Raw genomic sequence first — 27398 nt, 5'->3', positions numbered from 1 at the left:
GACTGTCGCAATCGCTGGGAGACTTTTTACAGCGAAGCTGTCTATGGCTAGGATCTGGAGAAAAGTGTGTCCAAGTTCTTGACGAAAATCATCATTTAGGCCGATCCTGGTGATAGTGAAGGGTCCAAGCTCAGTGGCACATACCCATGTGGGCTCGCAGACCTCTAACGCGCTCTTGACATACCCTTGTCACACGTGGGACCCAAGGAGGTCCCAGGCACAAGGGTAAGTTTGACAAAATGTTCTGTACAACTTTTACAGCGAAACGGTCAATGGCTAGGATCTGAAAAAAAAAAAATGTGTCCAAGATGTTGACGAAAATCATCATTTAGGTCGATCCTGGTGATAGTGAAGGGTCCAAGCTCAGTGGCACATACCGATGTGGGCTCGCAGACCTCTAACGCGCTCTTGAAATACCCTTGTCACACGTGGGACCCAAGGAGGTCCCAGGCACAAGGGTAAGAACCGATGTATTTGACAAAATGTTCTGTACAACTTTTACAGCGAAGCGGTCAATGGGTAGGATCTGGAAAAAAATGTGTCCGAGATGTTGACGAAAATCATCATTTAGGCCGATCCTGGTGATAGTGAAGGGTCCAAGCTCAGTGGCACATACCCATGTGGGCTCGCAGACCTCTAACGCGCTCTTGAAATACCCTTGTCACACGTGGGACCCAAGGAGGTCCCAGTCACAAGGGTAAGAACCGATGTATTTGACAAAATGTTCTGTACAACTTTTACAGCGAAGCGGTCAATGGGTAGGATCTGGAAAAACATGTGTCCAAGATGTTGACGAAAATCATCGTTTAGGCCGATCCTGGTGATAGTGAAGGGTCCAAGCTCAGTGGAACGTACCCTTGTGGGCTTGCAGACCTCTAACGCTCTCTTGAAATACCCTTGTCACACGTGGGACCCAAGGAGGTCCCAGGCACAAGGGTAAGAACCGATGTATTTGACAAAATGTTCTGTACAACTTTTACAGCGAAGCGGTCAATGGGTAGGATCTGGAAAAAAAAATGTGTCCAAGATGTTGACGAAAATCATCATTTAGGCCGATCCTGGTGATAGTGAAGGGTCCAAGCTCAGTGGAACGTACCCTTGTGGGCTCGCAGACCTCTAACGCGCTCTTGAAATACCCTTTTCACACGTGGGACCCAAGGAGGTCCCAGGCACACGGGTAAGAACCGATGTATTTGACAAAATGTTCTGTACAACTTTTACAGCGAAGCGGTCAATGGCTAGGATCTGGAAAAAAATGTGTCCAAGATGTTGACGAAATCATCATTTAGGCCGATCCTGGTGATAGTGAAGGGTCCAAGCTCAGTGGGACATACCCCTGTGGGCTTGCAGACCTCTAACGCGCTCTTGAAATACCCTTGTCACACGTGGGACCCAAGGAGGTCCCAGGCACAAGGGTAAGAACCGATGTATTTGACAAAATGTTCTGTACAACTTTTACAGCGAAGCGGTCAATGGGTAGGATCTGGAAAAAAAAATGTGTCCAAGATGTTGACGAAAATCATCATTTAGGCCGATCCTGGTGATAGTGAAGGGTCCAAGCTCAGTGGCACATACCCTGTCGGCTTGCAGACCTCTAACGCGCTCTTGAAATACCCTTGTCACACGTGAGACCCAAGGAGGTCCCAGTCACAAGGGTAAGAACCGATGTATTTGACAAAATATTCTGTACAACTTTTACAGCGAAGATGTCAATGGGTAGGATCTGGAAAAACATGTGTCCAAGATGTTGACGAAAATCATCATTTAGGCCGATCCTGGTGATAGTGAAGGGTCCAAGCTCAATGGAACGTACCCTTGTGGGCTTGCAGACCTCTAACGCGCTCTTTAAATACCCTTGTCACACGTGGGACCCAAGGAGGTCCCAGGCTCAAGGGTAAGAACCGATGTATTTGACAAAATGTTCTGTACAACTTTTACAGCAAAGCGGTCAATGGCTAGGATCTGGAAAAAAATGTGTCCAAGATGTTGACGAAATCATCATTTAGGCAGATCCTGGTGATAGTGAAGGGTCCAAGCTCAGTGGGACATACCCCTGTGGGCTTGCAGACCTCTAACGCGCTCTTGAAATACCCTTGTCACACGTGGGACCCAAGGAGGTCCCAGGCACAAGGGTAAGAACCGATGTATTTGACAAAATGTTCTGTACAACTTTTACAGCGAAGCGGTCAATGGCTAGGATCTGGAAATAAATGTGTCCAAGATGTTGACGAAAATCATCATTTAGGCCGATACTGGGGATAGTGAAGGGTCCAAGCTCAATGGAACGTACCCTTGTGGGCTCGCAGACCTCTAACGCGCTCTTTAAATACCCTTGTCACACGTGAGACCCAAGGAGGTCCCAGTCACAAGGGTAAGAACCGATGTATTTGACAACATGTTCTGTACAACATTTACAGCGAAGCGGTCATGGCTAGGATCTGGAAAAAAAATGTGTCCAAGATGTTGACGAAAATCATCATTTAGGCCGATCCTGGTGATAGTGAAGGGTCCAAGTTCAGTGGCACATACCCATGTGGGCTCGCAGACCTCTAACGCGCTCTTGAAATACCCTTGTCACACGTGGGACCCAAGGAGGTCCCAGTCACAAGGGTAAGAACCGATGTATTTGACAAAATATTCTGTACAACTTTTACAGCGAAGCGGTCAATGGGTAGGATCTGGAAAAACATGTGTCCAAGATGTTGACGAAAATCATCATTTAGGCCGATCCTGGTGATAGTGAAGGGTCCAAGCTCAGTGGCACATACCCTGTCGGCTCGCAGACCTCTAACGCGCTCTTGAAATACCCTTGTCACACGACCCAAGGAGGTCCCAGGCACAAGGGTAAGAACCGATGTATTTGACAAAATGTTCTGTACAACTTTTACAGCGAAGCGGTCAATGGCTAGGATCTGGAAAAAAATGTGTCCAAGATGTTGACGAAATCATCATTTAGGCCGATCCTGGTGATAGTGAAGGGTCCAAGCTCAATGGAACGTACCCTTGTAGGCTCGCAGACCTCTAACGCGCTCTTTAAATACCCTTGTCACACGTGGGACCCAAGGAGGTCCCAGGCTCAAGGGTAAGAACCGATGTATTTGACAAAATGTTCTGTACAACTTTTACAGCGAAGCGGTCAATGGCTAGGATCTGGAAAAAAATGTGTCCAAGATGTTGACGAAATCATCATTTAGGCCGATCCTGGTGATAGTGAAGGGTCCAAGCTCAGTGGCACATACCCCTGTGGGCTCGCAGACCTCTAACGCGCTCTTTAAATACCCTTGTCACACGTGGGACCCGAGGAGGTCCCAGGCACAAGGGTAAGAACCGATACTTTTGACAAAATGTTTTCTACAACTTTTACAGCGAAGCGGTCAATGGCTAGGATCTGCAAAAAAATGTGTCCAAGATGTTGACAAATAAACCGTCGTCTATAGCCACGTGGTACACAGCGGCGAGGCTCGAGCGGGCGCAGCTGCGACGCCTCTGCGCAATGGATCACGTGACGTGTCGTCACACCTTCACAATTGCGTGCCGTTGGCTGAAGGTCAAACGCTCGCCGAGATTGACCTTGCGAGTTGTACATCGAGTAGCAGAGCTTTCGCTCTAAAACGGTGCACCGGAGCGATGAACGCTGTCGCCCAAACGCTAGTCAACATCAGTTTATATGTATAAAGTAAAAAAATAAGAAGTAGAAGGACAATAAGAATAAAACTAAAAAATAAAAATAAATAAGACTAAATCAAAAGCGAGAGAAAAATAAAAAAATAAAAGAAAAAGACGAAACAAACAACGAAGTTACGTGTTTGTGCCTTTATTCAACCAATATAGAATAACCACCATATAGAACTTAATGTAGCTATTGAGTAATACAGCTTATCTGGTCTTCCATCTTCACATAATGGAAGGGCTCTGAATTTTTTTTCTCTCTGTAACGCTTTAGCATTGGGGATGTCAAAATGGAAAGAAAGTGTATGTGTGTGATATGAGCTTCTGAACAACGCTTTGCAACTTGGTGAACGCGGTTTAAATCATGGACCCTTTATCTCGCATTGACCGCTCAATCGCCACTGAATCTTTTTTCACCTCCGTTATCTCCTTTGATATAATAACGAATAAAGAATTAATGAAGAACGTCGGGTACCTCGTGTCATTAGCTTCATTGCTTTGAGGCGAAATTCAAGGCGTAAGGGCCCTTTCTACAGCTTGACCACGACATTTGAGCCATCTTTTGCTGGGAACAGTCCTTTTTCTTTTTTTTTCTTTTCGTCCTGGTATGCTAGACGGAATCGTCTCCTGTGTCATCAAACGTCCGAAGAGATGTGCTCTTTAATGCGGTTTCACTACAGCTGGCTGTAACGACGTACGACGTGTTCATCTGGTATTCAAAGGCACAGTATATACCGCTCTGCGATTCGAGTCTGTTCTCAATGCACTTCTGGCGTCAAGGCTACTGAAGGCAGCCCACTACGTGGTCATCCTCTGCACGCGAGGTGTAAGAAGGACCCATTCCGAGACATTCCCGCGATGCCTTCCTGTCGATGTCACGCGATGGTTCTGCGCACAAACTGCCGCCAATGCGTACGTGATCGGTTTTCCCCTTTTGCTGACGATTTAAGTCTGTCCTCTCCCCCGCACGGCGGAAGGAAAGTGAAGCAAGGAAGCACATTTTTTTTCCCGTTAGTGTTAAAAGCTTTAGCTATAGTGGCCAACTCCTAACAATTTCCTAACTAAAATAAATGCATAAAACGCAGAAACGCTGTCACGAGACAATCGCTTGACCGATTTGAGTGAAACTTGTTGAACGTGAGAGAGAAAGTTAAATTCTAGCAACTGTGGCAAGCAAAATTGATTTAAGACTGGGAATTTTTTTAGCGGATATTTCCGAAAATTGCGAAGAACTAATTACAATAGCGGCATGAAATTACAAACTCGTAACTGTGCACCAAAACCAGACATCTTAGTTCCGTAAACTGCATATGTTAAATAATCTCAAAGGAACACATGTAATATATAAATTTACTGTACCAAGTAAAATTTTTACAATCTTTATGAGTGTTTTTCACAATTTCTGCTTATAGATTAGTGGTAGCATTTGAGAGTGGTAGACACATCAAATTTGCCCGCCTTAGATGTGTCACTAAAGGCGGTTTACACAATTGGGGTATCCTTGCTTATTTATTGATGAGTTACAGAGCTCTAAACTTACTTGTTCAGTTTCTTTTCTTTTTTAATATTTCGATCCTAAATTACTTTTTAAAAACCATTGACGGCCTAAATAAAGGAATATGCTTCCTACAGGTACTGTATTTTACCCAAAACATATCTACTCCTGCAGCCACTCAAAAACAAGCGAGAAATTCTCAGGAAGATGAAGGCTTGAAGTGATGAACTGCGGTAATCCTGCCGTCACCAGATGTTAACTCTTTCTTTTTTCTTTTAAGCTTCCTCTTAACAGAAAGTCCCATATGGGCATATCAGCATCTCAGGCGGATACCCGCCCGAGATGCTGCGCGATGATGATGATTTATTGGCATCCCCTTTGAAACGGGGCGAGGAGAAACTCTCACCTAGCCTGATTGAGTTGCTCAGGTGTGCTATAAATGCTGTTCCTTCTAGCATACTTGTATACATCTATTTAGTATTCTCTATCTATTTTGTAGCGCTGCCTAAGCCTGTACTGGATCCGGTCGTGTCAGTCTCTTCCCTGCTTTTTCTTTCCACCAATACTCTAAACGTATCTTGCTTATCTCGACTGCTGACCGCGGTTGATACTTCCGTCTACATTAAATCGAATCCTTTCTGGAAGTTGTACGTTGCGTACTGGTCTCGCTGGGTGAATTCATTTCCATTCCATTAGGATGTGTTGAGTGGTCTCCGCATTTTTGCTGGAGCACTCACACGCCTCATCTAATTACGAATATTTGCTCCGGTGTGTTTTTTTGACCTTAGTTAACCAGCTCGAGTCTCAGATAGCGAGGCACTTCCCTTCGTGTTATCGTAAAGGAATTTCCTTATAATTTCTTTTCTTTCTCTTTTTCTTATTCTCGTAAATCTCCATGGTCTGTTTATCGTTTCCACTCTGCGTCCAATTCGCCGTCTCCGTTTTTCTCACTTTCTCTCAGATTCCTCCCGGTTGCCTCTTGACACTTTCTATTACCTTGTACTCGGTTGCCAACCTTCTTGTCCTCTTCCTCCATTCTGTGTCCACGCTTTTTTCAGGTACAGATACTTGCGCACTTTAGCCGCCCATTTGTTTTGCTCCACGTTCCCGACTCTTTCCTCAAAACTCGCTCGCTGGCGGATGGATGGATAGATGTTACGAGCGTCCCCTTAGAAACGGGCGTGTGGGTTGCGCCGCCAAGCTCGATCGACCGTGCGTCGCCAGCGCGCTCTGTCGGTCGTCCGCCGCACCAGCTGAGGCCAATAATCGCGCGCGGAGGACGCACCTAGGTGTGTGTTGTGAGTCACGGCGCGCGACCGCTCGAATCAGCGAGGACACGCGCTGAAGGTTGATTCGTCACAGCTGACTTGTCGCAGCTGCGTGAGCGGGCCGTTGCAAGGCCAGAGCAGTGTCCCTGTATGTGGAGCACGTACAGGAACACTGGGCCAGAGCACTGCGACGCTATAGGTTGACAGCGCAAACTTTGTGCGAGCCAGGGAGGGTGCGCGGGCGGTTTAGCGTTTCGTTCATTCCCGCCTGAAGGCCAAGAGGAGAAGACGAGAGGTATCTGTCGGGGCCACTTGTTACGGACAACCGATGCATAAGCCGGCGTTCTGATGTATTCGAAATCTCGTAAAACGAATTGGTTTTTACTGCATCCCCCTGTGGGAGCTTGCGCGTTCGGTTGGAGTGCGCCGCCGGATGTGAAATGTGCTAATGCGTGCAGTGTGTGTGTGTGTGTGCGTGTGTGTGCGTGTGTGTGCGTGTTTTCCCTCAACCTCATGTCAAACTGAAGCCGCAATGCTCTCATTCTTACGATAAAGGGAATCAATCAACCAGTTTTATATTACACTCCAGAAAGAGTTTACACCGTTTGGGGCGTATCTTTTCCTCAAACGATAATGGTCGCCTGTCTTGCTAGCATTTCCTTTCTTAAAAAGCAGGCACGGTGTCGATTATTGTTTGGGGACGAGATAAGCACCAACGGGTACAAACTTTTTTTTTTTACACTTGCGCGTGCCAACTTGTTTTGATTACAAATTTGGCACAAAGTTGTTTTAGAGTTTAGGGGGCGGAACGACCAGTCCGGTTGTATGTAAGTGCACGTCTATTTAAGTACTCCTACGTCATCTGATCAGCGCCCTTTATAAGGCGATGGCGTGGTGATAAGTGCGCCGTCTTCCTTGAGTTATCACGCTCGGACAACTCGTATTTTTGGTTGCGCTGCACAGAGTCTGCGAGACGTAGCATATGTTTATGTATCTGTAGCAGTTGGCTACACATAGGGTACCCACCATCCATCCACTATACCCACCACGTATATCATTATATACATATTTGCCATTATGCCTACTACAATTCCCAGCATGCCCACCATAAAGTTTATGAAGCACAATGCTGGGATTTGCAATAGCACTGCAGACTACCTTACATCCCCCGTCTTCACCTATCGAAGCAGACTTTTACTTCAACGTTCCCCTGAACAGACGTCTCCGAAGGGAATGTCTCACATGTTGGTGAAACGAAAGGTATTTTTTATCGTACCTTACAGGGACGGTTTTATCCGCACCGTGGTATAGCTTAATTGCAATGAAAAAAAAAAAAAAGAAAAAAAAAACCCGACTTAGAGTCACAGGAGGCTGCTCAGTCTACCCCATCCCTATATAAGCTGGCTACACCCTTGCTTTCGGGCCACAATTCCCAACGATATAAATAAGATTACGCGGTCGAATCCGCCGCTGCCTTGTTTCCATTTTCCTATTCCGTTGCAGGAACTAAAAACACTGTGCACTCATCTCGGATATAGTAATGTAGAATGTCGGGTGAGTTGGTGACTAATCATCATACCGGGTGGGTGATGATTAATCACCCGCACGGTGTGATGATTGTCCGTCCCAGGCCACGGTGCGTTGCTTCGCATTCTACCTAGCTCCCGGCAACCGCGGTGAGTCAATCGGGTACACAGTGAATGCGTCTGAAAAGGCTCGGCTATATCGCCGGATGTAAGGAACGACTAGCAAAGTGCGTCTGGTATATTCCGTGCAGTGGCAGACCAGACCTCCCTGGGCAAGGGTTTAAGAACCCCGCTAAACAGCTTCGCTGTGTTCTATGCTCGGATTTGCATACCTCTACAGAAGGGTGATTTTCTTTCTCTCTCTTTTTTCCCCGTTTCGTTTACTTCACCTGAATTTTTTTTTAATATCTTCCTGACATTACTGGCACTGATATTATTCGTACTGAAATTAAACTGATGTAGCTCGTCATACTATAATTGGGTGGCACAAACAGGGCGCCCGACATTATTAAGGTTGCGCATGCTCGCCTGGTCATGAATATGCAAGGATAAGTAGTCACGCAGTCAACGAGCTTGTTTTTTTTTTTCGGTCGCGCTTTTAATTGGTATAAAGAAATAAATTTGGAACGCTCCAGTGACTTTCTGATTCTCTTAATCCAGCTACACTGCTAACAGCAGGCATGGATCGATACTCGGTTTGCGTGGGGGAGGGAGGAAGCGTGGATGCTTAAGTGTATCGTCATCATCATCATCATCAGCAGCAGCAGCAGCCTGGTTACGCCCACTGCAGGGCAAAGGCCTCTCCCATACTTCTCCAACAACCCCGGTCACGTACTAATTGTGGCCATGCCGTCCCTGCAAACTTCTTTATCTCATCCGCCCACCTAACTTTCTGCCGCCCCCTGCTACGCTTCCCTTCCCTTGGGATCCAGTCCGTAACCCTTAATGATCATCGGTTATCTTCCCTCCTCATTAGATACCCTGCCCATGCCCATTTCATTTTCTTGATTTCAACTATGATGTCATTAACTCGTGTTTGTTCCCTTACCCAATCTGCTCTTTTCTTGTCCGTTAACGTTACACCCATCATTATTCTTTCCATAGCTATAGTTGCGTCGTCCTCAATTTAAGTAGAACCCTTTTCGTAAGCCTCCAGGTTTCTGCCCCGTACGTAAGTACTGGTAAGACACAGCTGTTATGCACTTTTCTTTTGAGGGATAATGGCAACCTGCTGTTCATGATCTGAGAATGCCTGCCAAACGCACCCCAGCCCATTCTTATTCTTCTGATTATTTCCGTCTCATGATCCGGATCCGCCGTCACTACCTGCCCTAAGTAGGTGTATTCCCTCACGACTTCCAGTGTCTCGCTGCCTATTGTAAATTGCTGTTCTCTTCCGAGACTGTTAAACATTACTTTAGTTTTCTGCAGATTAATTTTTAGACCCACTCTTCTGCTTTGCCTCTCCAGGTCAGTGAGCATGCATTGCAATTGGTGCCCTGAGTTACTAAGCAAGGCAATATCATCAGCGAATCGCAAGTTACTAAGGTATTCTCCATTAACTTTTATCCCCAATTCTTCCCAATCTAGGTCTCTGAATACCTCCTGTAAACACGCTGTGAATAGCATTGGAGAGATCGTATCTCCCTGCCTGACGCCTTTCTTTATCGGGATTTTGTTGCTTGCTTTATGGAGGACTACGGTGGCTGTGGAGCCGCTATAGATATCTTTCAGTATTTATACATACGGCTCGTCTACACCCTGATTCCGTAATGCCTCCATGACTGCTTAAGTGTATGTTACGCTTTAATCGAGGCCTCGGTCGCGATGCTTTAGTGGGTGAGAACATAATCTTCCTTGTTTCTTTCTGGACAAATAACTTTTGACGCAGCAATGTTAATTATGCACAAGTTGTCGCCTCTGTCACACGTTATTTTGCATTCACGTTGGGCGCCAGTTGTGAACGTGGCTCTGTCAGGTCACCTCCGCATGTAATAAGTGATACGCTGGGTACGGTGTTATTACGTGTGTGAATGAATAACCAGTATGCGCAAATAATACTAAAGCACTCATCATGTCAATCTTCTTTTTAGGAGCTGTCGCATTGGTTTAAAATGGGGCTTCGATAGATGTACCGTAAGATATATGTATTAATATATACTTATCAACAGTTGGCGGGAGTTAAAGCTGCAAGGAGTGTAAGAAACAGTAGAACTGATAAAGAGTGCTTTCAGCTACGAGAAGGTGCTATGCATGTGCGGTCATTTTCGTTCTTCATTTTTTTCTCGATTCCATTCATGCGACGTGTAGGCAGCACGCGGCATGACCACATGCATGTCGTTAACGGCGGCAAGCGTTTCACCCATTAAAAAAAAAATTACTCAGATGACTTTCTTCGAACTTGGCTTGCGTTTCAAATGTGTTTCAGTAACCGAGGCGACGGACCTAACATACACAGTCACGGATGTACGGATGTACGGAACGCGTTGCGAAGGGCGCATAGATAAGTTATGACTGTGCGACTTGGTTCCACAGCGAAAGAAACAAAGAAAAAAAAAGTGAGAAAAAACTAGCGTGACGTCAGGCCGACAGTCTCGGCAAGGCAACCTCCTCTGACGCCGCCCTCGCCTTTCCGCCTGCGTGTTGTCTCCAGGGGAGTAGGCCCTCCGTGGTTGACGTATACCTTTCAAGACACTGTTTGGTTCGTGGTAGCTATTAGTGACGCCCCCGTCACGATTTCCTTCGCCAACCGCTCTCGCCTCTACTCTCTCTTTTGCGTACCTATTATGAGGGAGCGTCACGCGACAATCCTGAAGCCTATTCAAAAAACAATAATAAGAAGGAAATATCATGGGAAAAGCACCCAAGCCTGCTATACGGCAAGCGGTGCGTTCTAGTCGCCCAGCGCGGCTGCAACGGGTTCGTCGTCTGCTATTGTTGCTTCGCCGCTCGCACGGCCGCTCGGAAGTCGGAACGCGCGGATGATAAATCGGCGCGCGCTTCGGAGGTCGCACGATTATGATGGAAGAAAGAAAGAGGCTGGGAGGGAGCGTGACGTCATGCAGCATAGCTAGCCTTCCCGCCGGCGACCTCCTCTCTAGCCCCTCTCTCCCCGCTTTCACCATGGGAAATGCGCACATCGCGCCTTCTGCTCGCCGCATTTGGCTGCCTTTAGTGCTCGGCCTTGACGCTTGGAAACGTTGTTGTCGGTGCGACGGCGATACCAGACATACGAAGCATAGTACGCACCGCTATCCGCGGGTTACAACTTCCGAGCGGCCACGCAAGCGGCTCAGAACGGAAGCGGACGATGAATAACACAGCGTAGTCGCGCGAGGTGACTACAAAATCCGCTCGCGATATCAGGGGCTTGCAGACGTTTCCCATGGTTCCTCTTTGGGAAGTATTCTCGGACGATTACTTTCGGCGATACTGCCGCCTTCGCGTGCTGTAGTGCTCAACCGGCCAATTAACCCATAAACCACGAACATTGCCAATAGAGGTACATTAACTGTATCAGCTGGAGATTCAAGACCTCCAATAGAGGTTGAGATTGCTCTAGTCTACGTGAAAATAACGTTATTGGTACTGTCAAAAGTCCTATTTTTTACGTTGAAAAGATGTTTTGAAAAACATTTTTGGGGATATTAGTGTAAGGCTGAAATGCGCTACAACTGCGTTACCCAGATGACATTTTGTACATTCACATTACCGTGTGGGAACAGTTTGGCATATTTGTATTGACCGACCGTAAGTAGAGCATAACATTTTAATAACATCGCTGGGAAACAAAACCTCGCGACGCTGCCTGGCGCATCAAAGCTTTTGCCTATTGCTTGCTATGTTAAATGTTACGTCCTCAGTAGGCGCTACGTGACAGGTACAAGGGGGAGAATGCCACACAACAAGATCAGATACTTCGCGTGAACGCATAAGCGCGCAGACGCGCCCGTCCCTGTACTTGAGGACCTCACGCCTGGTACAAGTATATCATGGAATTACATCACACTTTAAGAGCAAATTGAACGTCCAATTAGATGCAAACATGCAGTAGTGAACGTGCAGTAGATGCAAACATATGACACGCAAACATGATATATATGAACAATAATTTGAGCAAGTCAGGAAACATGTTTGTGATAGGGAAACTGAAAAAAAACGGTATCTGGGAGGAGAACTATTCATGCGTGGTCGAAAAAGTTTTGTCAGGTCCTTACAAAATACATTGGATGCCATGTGATATATATATGTATGTATGAGGGAATCTTCGAAAAAATACAAATGAATACAGTAATTAATAATTAATTACAAATTTATTTGCGACGCTGTGACTTATATATATATATATATATATATATATATATATATATATATATATATATATATATATATATATGGACGAACTTTAGGTGATACTGTTCAAACGGAGTGCACCAACAAAATATAGGTACCATTTCGTGCTTGAATGATATCTTATGTACATACAGTATACGTTATCTGGTAGCCTAGTAATAATGTAGATAGTACGTCCTATAAACAGGAGGTATTCAGAGACCTGGATTGGGAAGAATTGGGGATAAGAGTTAATGGAGAATATCTTAGTAACTTGCGATTCGCTGATGGCATTGCCTTGCTTAGTAACTTAGGGGACCGATTGCAATGCATGCTCACTGACCTGGAGAGGCAAATCAGAAGGGTGGGTCTAAAAACTAATCTGCGGAAAACTAAAGTAATGATTAACAGTCTCGGAAGAGAACAGCAGTTTGCGATAGTTAGCGAGGCACTGAAATTGGTAAGGGAATACATCTACTTAGGGCAGGTAGTGATCGCGGATCCGGATCATGAGACTGAAATAATCAGAAGAATAAGAATGGGCTGGGGCGCGTTTGGCAGGCATTCGCAGATCATGAACATCAGGTTGCCATTATCCCTCAAGAGAAAAGTCTATAACTGCTGTGTCTTACCAGTACTCACGTACGGGGCAGAAACCTGGAGGCTTACGAAAAGGGTTCTGCTTAAATTGAGGACGACGCAACTAGCTATGGAAAGAATAATGATGGGTGTAACGTCAAGGGACAAGAAAAGAGCAGATTGGGTGAGGGAACAAACACGAGGTAATGACATCATAGTTGAAATCAAGAAAAATAAATGGGCATGGGCAGGGCATCTAATGAGGAGGGAAGATAACCGATGGTCATTAAGGGTTACGGACTGGGTTCCAAGAGAGGGGAAGCGTTGCAGGGGGCGGCAGAAAGTCAGGTGGGCGGATGAGATTAAGAAGTTTGCAAGGACAGCATGGCCGCAATTAGCCCATGACCGGGGTAGTTGGAAAGGTATGGGAGAGGCCTTTGCCCTGCAGTGGGCGTAGCCAGGCTGATGATGATGATAAACAGCCGCGCTTTTTCTTATGAAAACGGCACTCACGCGAGACGCAACATGTAAGTGACTTCAAGACGTGGACGTTTGGATCAATTATAGACGTTGAAGAGACGTTCGTGGTTCACAGGGATAGCTCATGTGCTTTCGCTCTTTTTTCACCAGCCACATTTTCATCTTTTATGACTAGGCTTCAAGACTGTCTCTTAGGTTTTCTTCCCTGCTTGTTTCTTCCTCCATGCTCTCAGCGCGCTTGACGGTATTTGATCTTGTCATTGTGTGCGGGAGTTCGCCGAAGTAGATGAGGAGTTAGCAAAATGGAGGTTTATTTACATTCAGTACAAGAATATAAAAAAAAGCAAAATAACAATGAAAAGTCATCGTTACGGCCGGCAGCGAATCGGACGCTGCGGCCCGCGGCAAGAAGAACGTCACTCTCTCCCCGATGTTTCTCTCGCTTATAACCCGTTCAGTCCGTCGGGGTCACGTCATCTTCGGCCAATCGCCGAGACCGTGCAGGTGTCGTCATGTTCGTCCAATCGTCGAGCCCGTGCTAGTGTCGTGATATTCGGCCAATGGGGACACTCCGTGGGTTCTATTCTGCGTATCGCTGACCTCCGTCCGGCCTTGCCTCTCCGCCTGGAAGGCGCTTGGCTGGAAGGGAAGGGTCGTTCTAGAAAGAAGTTCCAGTGCTGCGAGGCAACTTCTCCCGGGACGAGGGCCAACAACCTCGAACAGTGCCGGCTTCCAGTCGCAATTTCGGGAAGCGTCACGTAGAGGGAGACAAAAGTTCCACACGTGGCAGAACACAAGGGGGTGATGGGATAGCCAACAATGGTGAACGCGCACCTGCGTTGTGCCTTACCGTGCTTCAGCGAGTGGTTGCGTTCGAAGGACTTGACCGATGCTATATTGACAATAGGTTTACTCCGACTTAACACGTTCGAACAAAAGGGCATAGACGTTTCGACACCTACGCAGGTGGCACTTCAGCATACGCCTATGCCAGCTGCATAGTTGGGGAAGCGTCTATACCCTTTTGTTATAATTTGTCACGTTAAGTCGGAGCACACCTACTTTCAATCATGAATTCACCCGGCTTTTGGAACATTTTTTGCATTTGACCGATGCTAGCTAATTAGTCAATAGCTAACAACGGTTAGAAATTACCACTGGCCTTTGACGTGATGAAGGCCTGTTTCTCATCAGCATTTCCTTCGTATTTTTTTTTTAATGATTAGGCTTCGAGGGTGTCACGTGACGCTCTCTCCTAGTCCAAATTTCCATCCTCCACATTTGGTTCAGGTCGCGTACTTGTGTCTGTCGAGCTGCGGGAGCGACCCTTCCCACTTCATGGAATGATATCTCGTAAAGTGCAGCAAAAGAAAAGAAAAACGGTCACGAGAACAAACGACAGACGGACACAAGCGCTAACTATCAGCAACGAAATTTTAATTCCGGGATTGGTCGTACTTACACGCACACAAACCCACGTGCACGGCGATATGAAACCACTGTATGATTCATGACGGTATGAACGCAATCTTAACACTGATACACCATAAAAATGCAAGAAAACTTAAATGTTACATTGCAAACGAAGTCAACTTTCAAGGCTTGCCTCGGGTGCTGACTTCGTTTGCAATGTAACATTTAGGCATTCTTCGATTTTTATGATGTGTCGTTTATAAGATTGCATTCATGTCATGTATCACAGTGGTTTCAAAGTGTGCACGCGGTTTTGTGCGCGTATAAGTAATAACGGTCCCAGAATTAAAAAAAAATTTGTTGTTGATAGTTAGCGTTTGTGTCCGTCTGTCGTTTCTTCTTGCGTCCGTGTTTTTTTCTTCTTTTTTTTGCACCATACCAGATACCATTCCATCATGACTAACCAACAAGCTCACATCGCCACCCTCGTCGTCCCTCCCCACTTCCTCCTAACCTGACTGACCTAACCTAACCTGTCCCCGGACACTCAACAGGTGAGCGCCCTTGTCCGGGTTTAGCGGGGAGGAGGCGACATCTGGCGTCGGGGGACATGAGTCAGGCTCGGCTGACGTCAGCTGCCTCCACGCGGCTTCCACCCGCCGAGGGGTGATTTGCTTGGCACTCTACCTAACTCCCGGCAGCCGCGGTGAGTCAATCACGTGGCGTGGTTCTTGTGTTTTGTTGGGAGTGCCCGAATATGGATTGGCCGCCAGTGTGGGCCGACCTCCCCCCGGTTCGTTCACAGCCGTGCATTTTGTCACCCGCGCGGCCATTCGTGGGAGAAAGCGTACCGCGGGGTCACGTGGGACGCGTTCTCGTAAGCAGTTGTAAGTTTGAACTGTAGTAAAAATGTGCTTTGAGAGCGGCAATGAATCGTCTCGAGGATCGTCCGTTTCGGCGAGTTGAGCGGGGCCGTATGGGTAACACGTCATCGCAGCGCTCCTCTCTAAAAGCCTTAATAACCTCATTTACTGAAAGTGATATTGCATACAGGGTTTTTTTTTTCTTTCTTAGCTGCTGCACCAAATGTCTAAAAAATTATTTGTGACAGCACAATTATAACTCTATATCTAAATTACTCAATGAGACGGCCTCCGCATCTACGAGGAATAGAAATTTTCAATTTAATAACTAACGCAATTATGCTAATTAACTTTTTTAAATTAATTTCTTTGCGGCACATGTTTCATTTTACGAATTGTGGCCAGTGAGTTGACATGGCGTGTCCGCTTGTAACCAATTCTCATGACTACAACAGTTTGGAGATGTTCATTTTGAAAGTGTGCGACTAAAATACATTCGCGTTTCGGTTACTTTTGGGTTTCAGTGTATAAAATAGCTGTTTTTTTTTTTTTTGAAAGTAACTGGAACAATAGTGCATTTTAACCGCAACTTTGACGGCGCATATGTCGAAACCGGTGCCATCTTCAGAATTCGTTCCAAGTCGATATGCCTTGCAAGCTTATAAGCTACAATTCATAGATTGAAATATGTGCCGCAAAATAAATAATTAAAAAGGTAATTAGCGTAATCGCGTTAATTACTAATTTAAGCATTTTTGATTCTTCGTAGAAGTAATGGTCGCCTCATCGAGTAATTTAGATCGAGGGTTACAATTCCGCTACTTGCCAAAGGCAATTTTTGACAATTTGGTGCAGCTACAGAAAGAAAACACCATATATATGTACTCTTAGTATGTCCTTGGTATATGTGCGTTTAATTATTTATCTTGTAGCACTCTGTTGACCTGATTGACTGATTATGGTTTGTGGAGAAGCCGAAGATGCCATAATTGCCAACGTTTCCAGTTCAATTCAAATCAATTACTCGCTCGCTCCTATTTTTTGCCCAGACGACAACCTGTGGCCATGGTTCACCTTGCCACCCAGTACGCTTCCGGTAGCGCTAAAAAAAAAAAAAAAAAAAAAAAATGGCGACGAATTTAGCTTGACGAGTATTCACCCGTCTCGCTTGCTATGTGTTGTCTTTTTCGGCGCTACAAACCTCTTCTGGAAACATGCACCAATTAGCCCCCCTAGAAGTATTACTGAGTATTCATCCATCCATTTTCATCCATTTTATTTACTCTAAAGGTCTATCGGGCATTACATAGGTGGAGGGGGGGGGGGCATTTTTAGTACTGTGAACACTAAAATTTACATGCACACAACAAAGACTATAGTGGTGCTAATCATACTTGCATAAACACTCTTGCATAAAGAAGTATACATACGCTTCATCCACAAAGGTGGGAATACGAAAAAAATTTTTTTACAGAAAGCAACACAGCAATTCGGACATGCGGATACTGAAGCGCGGGATGATTTATTTGATACATCATAAAAAAAGATCTGAATAACACCGTAATGAAAGAAGTGAAGCCATTTGCAGATGTCAAAACTGCCGAACATCCTCGGGGATTATGTCAATGGATTTTGGTAAGCGATAAGAATTGATTTAGTGCTTTTGAAAATTTATCAGTATTTTCTTTCTCCGCTACTGATCTCGGCAACTGGTACCACTCCTGGACTGCCAAATGCAGAAATGAAAAACGAAGTAGATCGGTGCAGGCAAATGGTTGACGAACTTTAAGAGAGTGGTCCGAGCGTGTGAACGTTAAAAATTAAATTATGGGGTTTTACGTGCCAAAACCACTTTCTGATTATGAGGTACGCCGTAGTGGGGGACTCCGGAAATTTGGACCACCTGGGGTTCTTTAACGTGCACCTAAATCTAAGTACACGGGTGTTTTCGCCCCCATCGAAATGCGGCCGCCGTGGCCGGGATTCGATCCCGCGACCTCGTGCTTAGCAGCCCAGCACCATAGCCACTAAGCAACCACGGCGGGTCGTGTGAATGTTGCAGCTGGAGTCGTTGTTACTAAGGTGGTATAAGGTGTAGGGTTGTGATATAGGTTATATGAAAGAATATTAAACGAGACGCCTTCCTTCTTCTTTCTAGTGCTGCAAGGTCAAGGCTGTCTTTGATTTTAGATACACTTCAATAGGGAGAGTAATCCGACACGATGAAGCTAACAGCTTTGTTTTGTAGTGGTTCGAGCCTCTTGATGAGGTGTGCTTGATCTATGTACTTATATATCTATATAAGATAAACTTATCTATATACTTGTATACTCGTATACATGCATCGAAATTTTATAAACACTGGAAAGGTGAGAAATTACGTGATTTCCTGGGTATTGCTTTTATTACAGCTGCATACATTCTGAAGCGACGCGAGGTAATATAATTAGGCAAGTATAACTGCACCAATTAGGCAATCTTATAAACCGAAAGAGTCAAACGATCGATCTGTAATGTGTGACTTGAAGTCCGTCGTCAGAATTGACAGACCGCTTACGTATAAAAGCTGACGCTGCTCATTTCTTCGGAGCAATAATTTAACCGAGAAAACCGAAACTGAAATGCCCAAGAATGCAACTCCCACTAATTAGTCATTCATGGTCGCCTGCTATGGGAATTTCACTTTCGGTTTTCGGGGTGAAATACATTCATTACTCCACATCAGCAGCGCCAGATTTTTGCAACTAAGTTCAACGGTTAGGAACCTTTCAGACGATCGGTTTCAAGTCTCGAATTAGGATCAATCGTTTGGCTATTTTGGTTAAATAGTTCATCAGGAAGCCCAATTTATACAGTCTATACTACCTGGCGTTGGTCCGGGATGTATGCCGTTGTGGTATGCTTTCCTATTTACGCATGCTCTTCTATTCGTTCTTCAGATTTCATCGCGCGCACATTCGTATTATTCAGGGCTGCCAACCTTAGGTAAACTCCCCTAGATCTAGGGATTTTATGCCTTGTTAGCGGAAAAGGGGAAAATTGCACAAATCTAGGTAAACTTCGTGCTATAGTAGATCATTGACGTTACAGACATGCGTTGCATATTACGTGCACATGGCATGTAGGAGTGTATTGTGCGGGAATGTGCCTGTTTGGAGTCCTGCGAGTGCGACTGCGTCTTCTCTTGTTAGCCTGGAAAGAGAAGGCGGGCAGAGTTTTCTCGTGTTCTTCTAATGGTAGATCATTTCCGTGTATTGGTTTTGCAGACTCCTTCCGTCGGGTCCACCGGTGGGCGGGAGTTCGGTGCTATAGCCCGGTAAGATGTGATCGGAGAACGTGATAGCCCGGAGAACGTGCTCTCGGGCTCATGCCACTGCCGCCCAGAAGATACGGATATCCGGTAAGATGTGTGCTTGTTCTTTAAGTAGGTCGAGGTCGGGCCTGGGCCCATCTGGTAACGCCGGCAATACCTCTTGCCAGTCTGCAATGACGGTTATACTTGTGCTTTGCCGGTGCACGTCGTGGCTGCTATCGCCATCGCCGTCTCCTCCGCCCTGTCCGTTTCTCTGGTAGACACCGATGCCGATGTCACCTCGCTACCGTCCTCGTCGACTACGCTGCCGTCGCGTGCTCTTCCGATCCCGTATAGGTTGCCGCGTCCGTGTACGCGATTGCTTCGCCCTCTCTTCGCCTTCTCTTCGCCCTCTCTTAGCCCACTCTTCACCATGTCTCGTATGTCTTTGCGTGTTCTTGTCGTGCACTTGGCCTCTTCGTCTACTGTGTGTCCCAGTCGTCGGAGCGTTGCTCTGCCGGTGGGTGCGAGTCCACTATGCTGACGGGTATATGCAATTTACCATAGCCATGCACAGTATAGTAGCACAGACATATCTAACATGGTTTACCATCACCATCAATGATCAAGCTGAATTAAACTCAATATAACTTTAAACTCAAATCACTGCAATAATAAAAGCAGCATTATATATACTAGACACAAATTTAGCAGGGTACAATGGTTAATAATTAGGCATGCATCATGAAATGATATGCTGAAATATTAGAATAAATGTTGTAATATAAAAATACATGTGCATGCATGTTTATACAAGTAAAAAATGGGACTACATGGAGTGGTGCCATTTGACAAATCAAACAACCATATACATAACTGCGAGTCGGCCTAGTTGGAACATATTCATTTTTGAACAAACTTTTTGTGCACAAAACTAACAGGGACAAAGAAAAGGAGCAACACAAGGACGAGCGCTTTCTAACAACTAGTTTTATTTTCGAAGAAACACCAACTTAAATACCCACAGATCTGCGTGATCCAGTTAACAGAACACGCCAATAGCGCATATAACAACACTTGTGATAAAATGACGCGGATCAGTGCGACCCGGTCAACATAAAAACAGCAAAGCGCATAAACGAGCACTTAAGATGAAAATCCGTTAAATATATGGTGATAGGAGCAAATTCTCTTGATGTAACAATGAAACAGGAGGATGACTGATGCATTTGCCCTTTAGTTTTGCAGTCCAGCGCGCTTCCACAATTTCTCTCGCGGTTTGATTTCTATGCCTAAGCAATATGTCGGTGCTTATAAGGTAAGGTGAGCAAGCATGTTCTTGACAACGCATTGCCAAATGCGTACTAGGGCGACATTTCAGACTATAGACAAGTGTTCCTTAGTCTCGTGTTAATGCATCTCGCAGTCTGCCATACGTACGCATGACCACACGTCATAGGAATCTGATACAAAACATTATTCGCACAATCGTCAAATTGGTTCTTACTCGGATGTTTAATACTACATTGTTTGTTTGCATCATCCTTACTTTCGAACTTACTTTTTACCCTAGAACACACACTACCTATCTTGTTTTTAGCCGAAAACACCACTTTTACTTCGTAACTCCCAGCCACCTTTTTAAGTCTGTGGGAATTAAAGGCCGTACACATACGGAACCACTGAAACCTTGGAAGCTAAATCTTTCTGCCTTTGATTCTTTGTGCGTAGTTCTTTATCCTGTTTAAGTATTTTCATTAGTCTAACACATGACGCCAGCATAACAGCGAGCGGGTACCCAGCCTTTCTCAACCGATCAACTTGCTCAAGAAATGCAATGTTTGCAAGAAATGCAGAATGATTTAGCTTCCGAGGTTTCGGTGATTCCGTACGTGCACGGCCTTTCACACAGACTGATAAAGGTGGCTGGGAGTTACGAAGTAAAAGTGGTGTTTCCGGCTAAAAACAAAATAGGTAGTGTGTGTTCTAGGGTAAAAAAGTTCGAAAGTAAGGATGATGCAAAGAAACAATGTAGTATTAAACATTCGAGTAAGAACCAATTTGTCGACTGCGCAAAGAACGCTGTGCATCAGATTCCTATGACGTGTGGTCATGTGTGCGTAGGGTAGACTGCGAGATGCATTAACACATGACTAAGGGAACACTTGTCTAGTCTGAAAGGTCGCCCTAGTACGCATTTGGCAATGCGTTGTCAAGAACGTGCTCGCTCACCTTTTCTTATAAGCACCGACATATTGTTTAGGCATAGAAATCAAACCGCGAGAGAAATTGTGGAAGCGCACTGGATTGCAAAACTAAAGGGCAAATGCATCAGTTGAGTTGAGTTGAGTTCAGTTGTTGTAGGCTACTGGTGGGATTAGCCTTGCAGTTGCTGCCGGCAATTGCTCCACCGTAGCGACACTTAAAATAAATAAATAACATAATCAGACACAGACCTCACAATTACAAATGGTCACTCCTCAGTTCACCATGTGGAGGCCAAATCCGTGTCCTGTAGGTAATTTAAAAGAAGGCGATAGACCTCCTTCCCTACACAACCGGTTCGCGCGCGGGAAGACAATGTCCTGAAGAGAACTGTCAGGAACTCCTGTCTTCTTGAGGGACCCGAATAACACCCTCCTTTCCGCGTTATACACAGTACAGCACATTAGGTAATGTTCTATGTCACCGCACACACCACACGTTGAACATAATGGTGATAACGCCAGGCCAGTCTTATACATCCACGCAGGGGTACGAGCAGAGCCCGTGCGAATGCGGAGCAGTAAGGTGGCGTGGTTTCTTTTGAGACCCTTGATCACACATGGCTTGTGAGGTGAGCTCCACAAAGAACTGAAGTGGCAGAACACCGCTTCTCTGAAGAGTCTGTTGTCGCCTTGAGGCACTCTTCTCAATGGATTCCCGGACAGCGCTCCATGGGCGAGGCTGTCCGCCATCTCGTTGCCTATATATGATACCTATGTGCGAGGGCACCCATTGAAAACGTATGGAGAAGCCTTTAATATGGAGATTATGCACCGAGCGTAGGGAGCTAAGACATAAGGCATCAGTAGGGAACCCGTGCTCTAACCTTTGAAGGGCAGATTTTGAATCTGTAAGAATGACAACAGGTTGAGGCGTACAAAACCGTAGTTTCTCCAGAGCTGCCTCAATGGCTACGCTTCCGGCCGTTGTGGAGGACAGGACTGCAGTGAAGCGAACAGACCAATCATACTTCAAAGAGGGAATGTGAAAAGCAGCTGCACTAGATCCTTTGACCTTGTCCACCGAGCCATCAGTAAAGATTTGAAGATGACGTGCATATTCAGTCTCGATATGTTCCAGCACCAGCGAACGCGCTGCCGCCAGAGGAGAACTCCGCTTAGCGCGTACGTGAGGAATTGTCAACGAACAATCGAGGCTCGCGAATGACTAAGGTGGTTTCAACCTCTTAGTTCGACCTCTAGTGTCAAGACCCAGGTAACCAAGAGTATTTAGTGCCAAGTACGCTCGGGACTCATATCTCTTTCGAAGGCGCTGTAGAACGGCTCGGCCGGCTGCCGTCTGTTTGAGGCGGCCAATTTGCGTCAATAACCTTTGTGAAGCGACTAGGCTATGAGGTCTCGATAGAGATTCATAAAGTACTGCATTGTTAGGAGCAGTCTGCGGAACGCCAAGAGCCCTTCTTAGGCCCTTTCTGTGCAGAACCTCAAGTCGTTCCAGCTGTGATATCGAGGGGGAAATTAAAGGGAGCCGATGCATTATTCGACTCGTCACTAGTGCATCGTGCAATCAATCTGATCATTGAAGAAGGGTGATTTCCCCATTGCTCACTTGCATCAGTCATCAATGATCAATGAATCAATGCTCAATGCATCAGTCATCCTTCTGTTTCATTGTTAGATAAAGAGAATTCGCTCCTATCATCATAGCTTTCATCATCATGCTCAATGCTCAATGCTCAATGCTCAATGCTCAATGCATCAGTCATCCTTCTGTTTCATTGTTAGATAAAGAGAATTCGCTCCTATCATCATAGCTTTAACGAATTTTCATCTTAAGTGCTCGTTTATGCACTTTGCTGTTTTTATGTTGATCGGGTAGCGCTGATCCCCGGCATTTTATCACAAGTGTGGTCATATGCGCTATTGGCGTGTTCTGTTGTCTGGATCGCGCAGATCTGCGGGTATACAAGTAGGTGATTCTTCGAAAATAAAACCAGTTGTTAGAAAGCGCTCGTCCTTGTGTTGCTCCTTTTCTTTGTCCTTTTTAGTTTTGCGCACAAAAAGTTTGTTCAAAAACGAGCCATATACGCATTAGGCACCCGCCATCATCACCACACGTGTCACTACCCTTGACACACCTATTGTCGCTGTCACATATATTCGCTCATTTTTCTTCCACTATGTGTCCCACGATCCACCGAGTACGCCCACCATTCACGCAAGCACGCACGCCATTTACCCACCATTTACATGTCACCCAGTACGTACACCCACCATTCACCCAGCACATCCATCATTCACCCGCCATTCCGACAGGTCACCCAGTATGTGTACCCACCATCCTCCCAGCACGCCCAGCATTCACCCACCATTCACGCAGGTCACCCAATATGTACCCCACCATCCACCCAGTGCACCCACCATTCACCCAGCACGCCCACCATTGAGACAAGTCACCCAGTATATATCCCACCAATACATGCCACCATCTACCACTGCACCCACCATCCACCCAATATACCCACGATAAATTCCATTATACCCACCATGTCTTCCACCATGCCCAGCTCATTTTACATCATGACCAGCATAAAATTCATGATGGGCAATGCTGGGATGGGCAATGCTGGAGCATTTGATTTGACATGTCAAATGCTCCTTTTGCATCGAGGGTCAGGATGGCGCGATCTGTAAGAGTGTGTCTTGCGTAGGCAAGTTTAGTCGAAAGCCGCGCACAGTGTCGAGGAAGCAGCCTTTCTCTTCCATGTTGAGCCACGGCCTGTTGAGTACCATGTGATCTCATGGTTTCCCACGCACGAGGTGGGAGAACTCGGTGAGATAAGTGCCTGGGCGACGGCGTAGTCAAGGGATTAAGAGAGTGCTGTCGGAACGCGTACCATGCATGGCAAAGCCCAATGTGGAGCTCGACCAGGGCGAAGGTCGTGGCAGCGATGAGAAGCCTCACCCGCTAACACCGGGATGCGATAACAATCGACAACGAGACTCTCCGAAACGCGACGCGATGGGTGGATGGGATAAACTTTATTGCGACGACCTGGCTTGCGTTGCCCTAGATGGCTGGCCTCCTTATTCCAGGAAGCCACGGCTCTCCGCCGACAGCCATGGCCCTGCAGTCCACGAGCTCGAAACTGGCCCTCTGGGTCCTCGCATACCAGCAGAACCTCCCACTGGTCTTCTGATGGTTTCTGTACTTGTGGTGTACTTCTTCGGGTTGTTTGTGCATATCCCCAGACCATGTGGTAGAGGGTGTTGGGGTGTACCTCAGCAGTCTCTCCGATATGTCCCCAGGTACAATGCATGTAATAGAGTTCCGTTCGGGGAAAAAAAGAAGAGAAAAGGATTAATGGCTAAAAAAAAGAAAGAACGCGCATAAATGTCTATTCGTGTGATGTACAGGCAAGGTAACTTTAAGTTATATTCACCGATGACTACGTCTCAAAGCGAGAAATATCTGGACTCCGACCCAGGTGGCATTGCAGGCGGTTCTATGACATTTCGATGTAGACAACGCCGTCGCACGTCCGCCTTCGCCGACGCCCTTCACCGACGGCTTTCATCGCACGAAAACCGTCAAGGAACATCGCCTTTAGCTGTAAAACGAACGTCAAACCTGACCCACGTGAGTAAAAGTTCGGGGAGTGAATGCGACAAAGTATACTTTGCATCGTTCGAAAAAGTACCGTGGGCTGTTCTTGGAAGAAAGCTTCTTTTATTTCTCTTTTATCACTGGAAACCTACGCACCAAATGTGTGAAAGAAGAAATCCAGTCACAGGAGGCGCCTAATAAGCCAGGAAAAAGCAGCGCAGCGTATCAACAGCTGCGTTTACGGATGGATATGACTCATCCGACGTGCATCTGTGGCTGCGTACGTTGCAGTCTCCGAACAGCTGTCATGCATTGTTACGCTATCGATGTACGGATAAGCAGCCCGGCTCGGTTTATTTTTTCCCTCTGCACTTGGCCTACACGCGAGCGACCTTTGATCTGCCGCGCTCCATGCATAGGTGTTGCTTGGTCTCGTTGAACAGGGCTTTGCGAGTATTCATTTTCGTCGACCGAATCTTCAATACGACGAATCGAATAATGCAAGAAGCGAATCGAGTCGAAGCGAATACTATTCGATATAAAGAAAAGCCGTTCTCACCATTGATATATGATGAACAGCCGTTGTCACCACTGATATATTAAACCGACGTTCGCGTCCTGCTGTATTCACGACGTTAGCAAGTTTCCGTCATAACATTGCACGTTATGGAACGTTGTTTGCTAGAAGTCCGAGTGGAGCGTTCGGAACAAATAAGCGGTTTTGTTTGCATACTCGGGACCCTTGGGAGAGTGTCCCGATGATCGAGGTTTAGAAGGAAACTTCTGACTCCCTGACCCAACGCATTCTTGCCCCTATTTTATGTTTTGATCGTGTGCACACGCTCGAGGAGTTAAACCATTCGAAAACTATTCGGAAAACATACGCGTCGTGGTATAGCGCCATTGCTGTATGGTGCTACGCTTCTGAGCTCGAGGTTTCGGGTTCGATCCCAGTGACGGCAGCCACATTTCAATGAAGGCTAAATGCAAAAAAGAAAAGAGAAGCTCTTGGACATAGATTTAAGTGAACGTTAAAGAACAGCAAGGGGTCAAAATAAATCTGGTGTCCACCGGTACGGAGTGCCTCATAATCAGATTTGTGGTTTTGGCGCGTGAAACCCGGTTACTTATGATTTAATTACTCATTTGGAAAATGTTGCATTTACGAACACTGGTTTTTCGAAATTTTCGGATAATCGCATATAAACGTAGCAGTGATTACTGTAGCTAATAGCTCGAGGAATATTTGAACGGTGTTAAAAAGGGTAGGAAAAGTTTTTTTTCCTCAGGTTAACTGCAGAAATGTTACCCTAATTCACTAAAAATATGGCGAGACATGTATTCATGACGTCGCACAATGGTGGCTACCGCGGTTAATTAGGACGTACGATATTCGAACGATACAGTTTCTTTTTTACTCTAGAGAAGCCAGATATTTATTTATTTATTTATTTATTTATTTATTTATTATCCGCACTTTCAAGGCCCTTTGGCACTACAAAAATGAATGCTAACAAAGCAAAATAAAGAAATAGAGATGTGCCCACAATAATTAATGTATATATATGTATATATATATATATATATATATATATATATATATATATATATAAGCGATAGCGGTCTCGAATGAAGACACGTCCGGGATGGGAAAGATTGAACCAAGAAGTTGGTTCCAGTCGACACTTTCGTACGGGGTAAAAAAGAGTTATGGTACCTGTTCGTTCGGTGCGCTGGAAGTATCAGTGAGGCTGGAGTTACCAATGAAGATAAAGCGTTGTCGGTGCCCTGTAGAATAATTTACTCTTAATAATTAATTAGGGTGAAATGCGTGTATAACTCACACCCTTACACCCTTTTGTGAGTGTGAGGGTGCGATTTTCTTTTTCCCCGCTTGTGTTGCCACGCGGTATAGCGTTAGTATAAAACTAAATATAAGCATACAGGCCCGTTTCGTAGAGATTCAGAGTTGTAAACACGTTCACACCCTTGTTCGCTCCTTGAGGGTGCAAGTCATTTCAAAGTGTGACAGCCTTCCGAGCGTTGAGATTAAGGAATGTGCGGCCATCTTCGGTTGCCGCGGGATGATCTCGAGGAGAACCCTTTGTCTCGCATTCATTACGACGCTGATGCGTGCTGATGTAGGGCTGAGGGAATTTGTTGTCATGGGGAGGATGGAGAAAGAACGGACGGAGCATGGCGTCTGACAGCTTCGGCCAAGGTACGCCCTCCTCTGACGTCGTTCACTGCCCGCCTTCTATCGCTCGGGGACATTGTGGGGAAAATGCAGACACAGTGATGCACAGTGATGCAACTTTAATGCCGCCTATTCAAATGCACGTAAAAGGCTGAAACGCCTTCCCGACATAACAACTGGGCCGGTTTTAATGAAATCTATCGCATTTCCCGATACAGTTTTCTGTTGCTCAATACGTGCTGCATAAGAGTGCTTTTCCGAGCGTGAAAGAAGCCCTCGAATACAGTCAAAGTGCCTCTAGCGGCCAGTCGCGCGGAAATTTTGTCATGCGATTTTATGTAAAAAATCGGTCATCCATAATGAAGGAGACAAAAAAAATAAAGAGGTTGAAGGCGGAGGCGTTAACCATGGTGATCGTCCATTTGGCGACCCGGCACTGGCCTAAAGGGAAA

At 45.8% G+C, this 27398-nt stretch overlaps 1 long non-coding RNA gene across 1 annotated transcript in view; it reads left to right on the top strand.

Annotated features, from left to right (window-relative positions):
- LOC129385324 (uncharacterized) overlaps nt 1-27398 on the top strand; it is a 57883-nt gene that overhangs the window by 19758 nt on the left and 10727 nt on the right. Inside the window, exon 2 of the long non-coding RNA XR_008612897.2 lies at nt 18892-19025. This is a non-coding gene — a long non-coding RNA (uncharacterized lncRNA). The remainder of the gene's footprint in view (nt 1-18891; nt 19026-27398) is intronic.

This window comes from Dermacentor andersoni, chromosome 7 (assembly GCF_023375885.2).
Source record: "Dermacentor andersoni chromosome 7, qqDerAnde1_hic_scaffold, whole genome shotgun sequence".
Taxonomy (NCBI): Eukaryota; Metazoa; Arthropoda; class Arachnida; order Ixodida; family Ixodidae; genus Dermacentor; species Dermacentor andersoni.
This window is presented reverse-complemented; position numbering and strand designations above follow the sequence as displayed.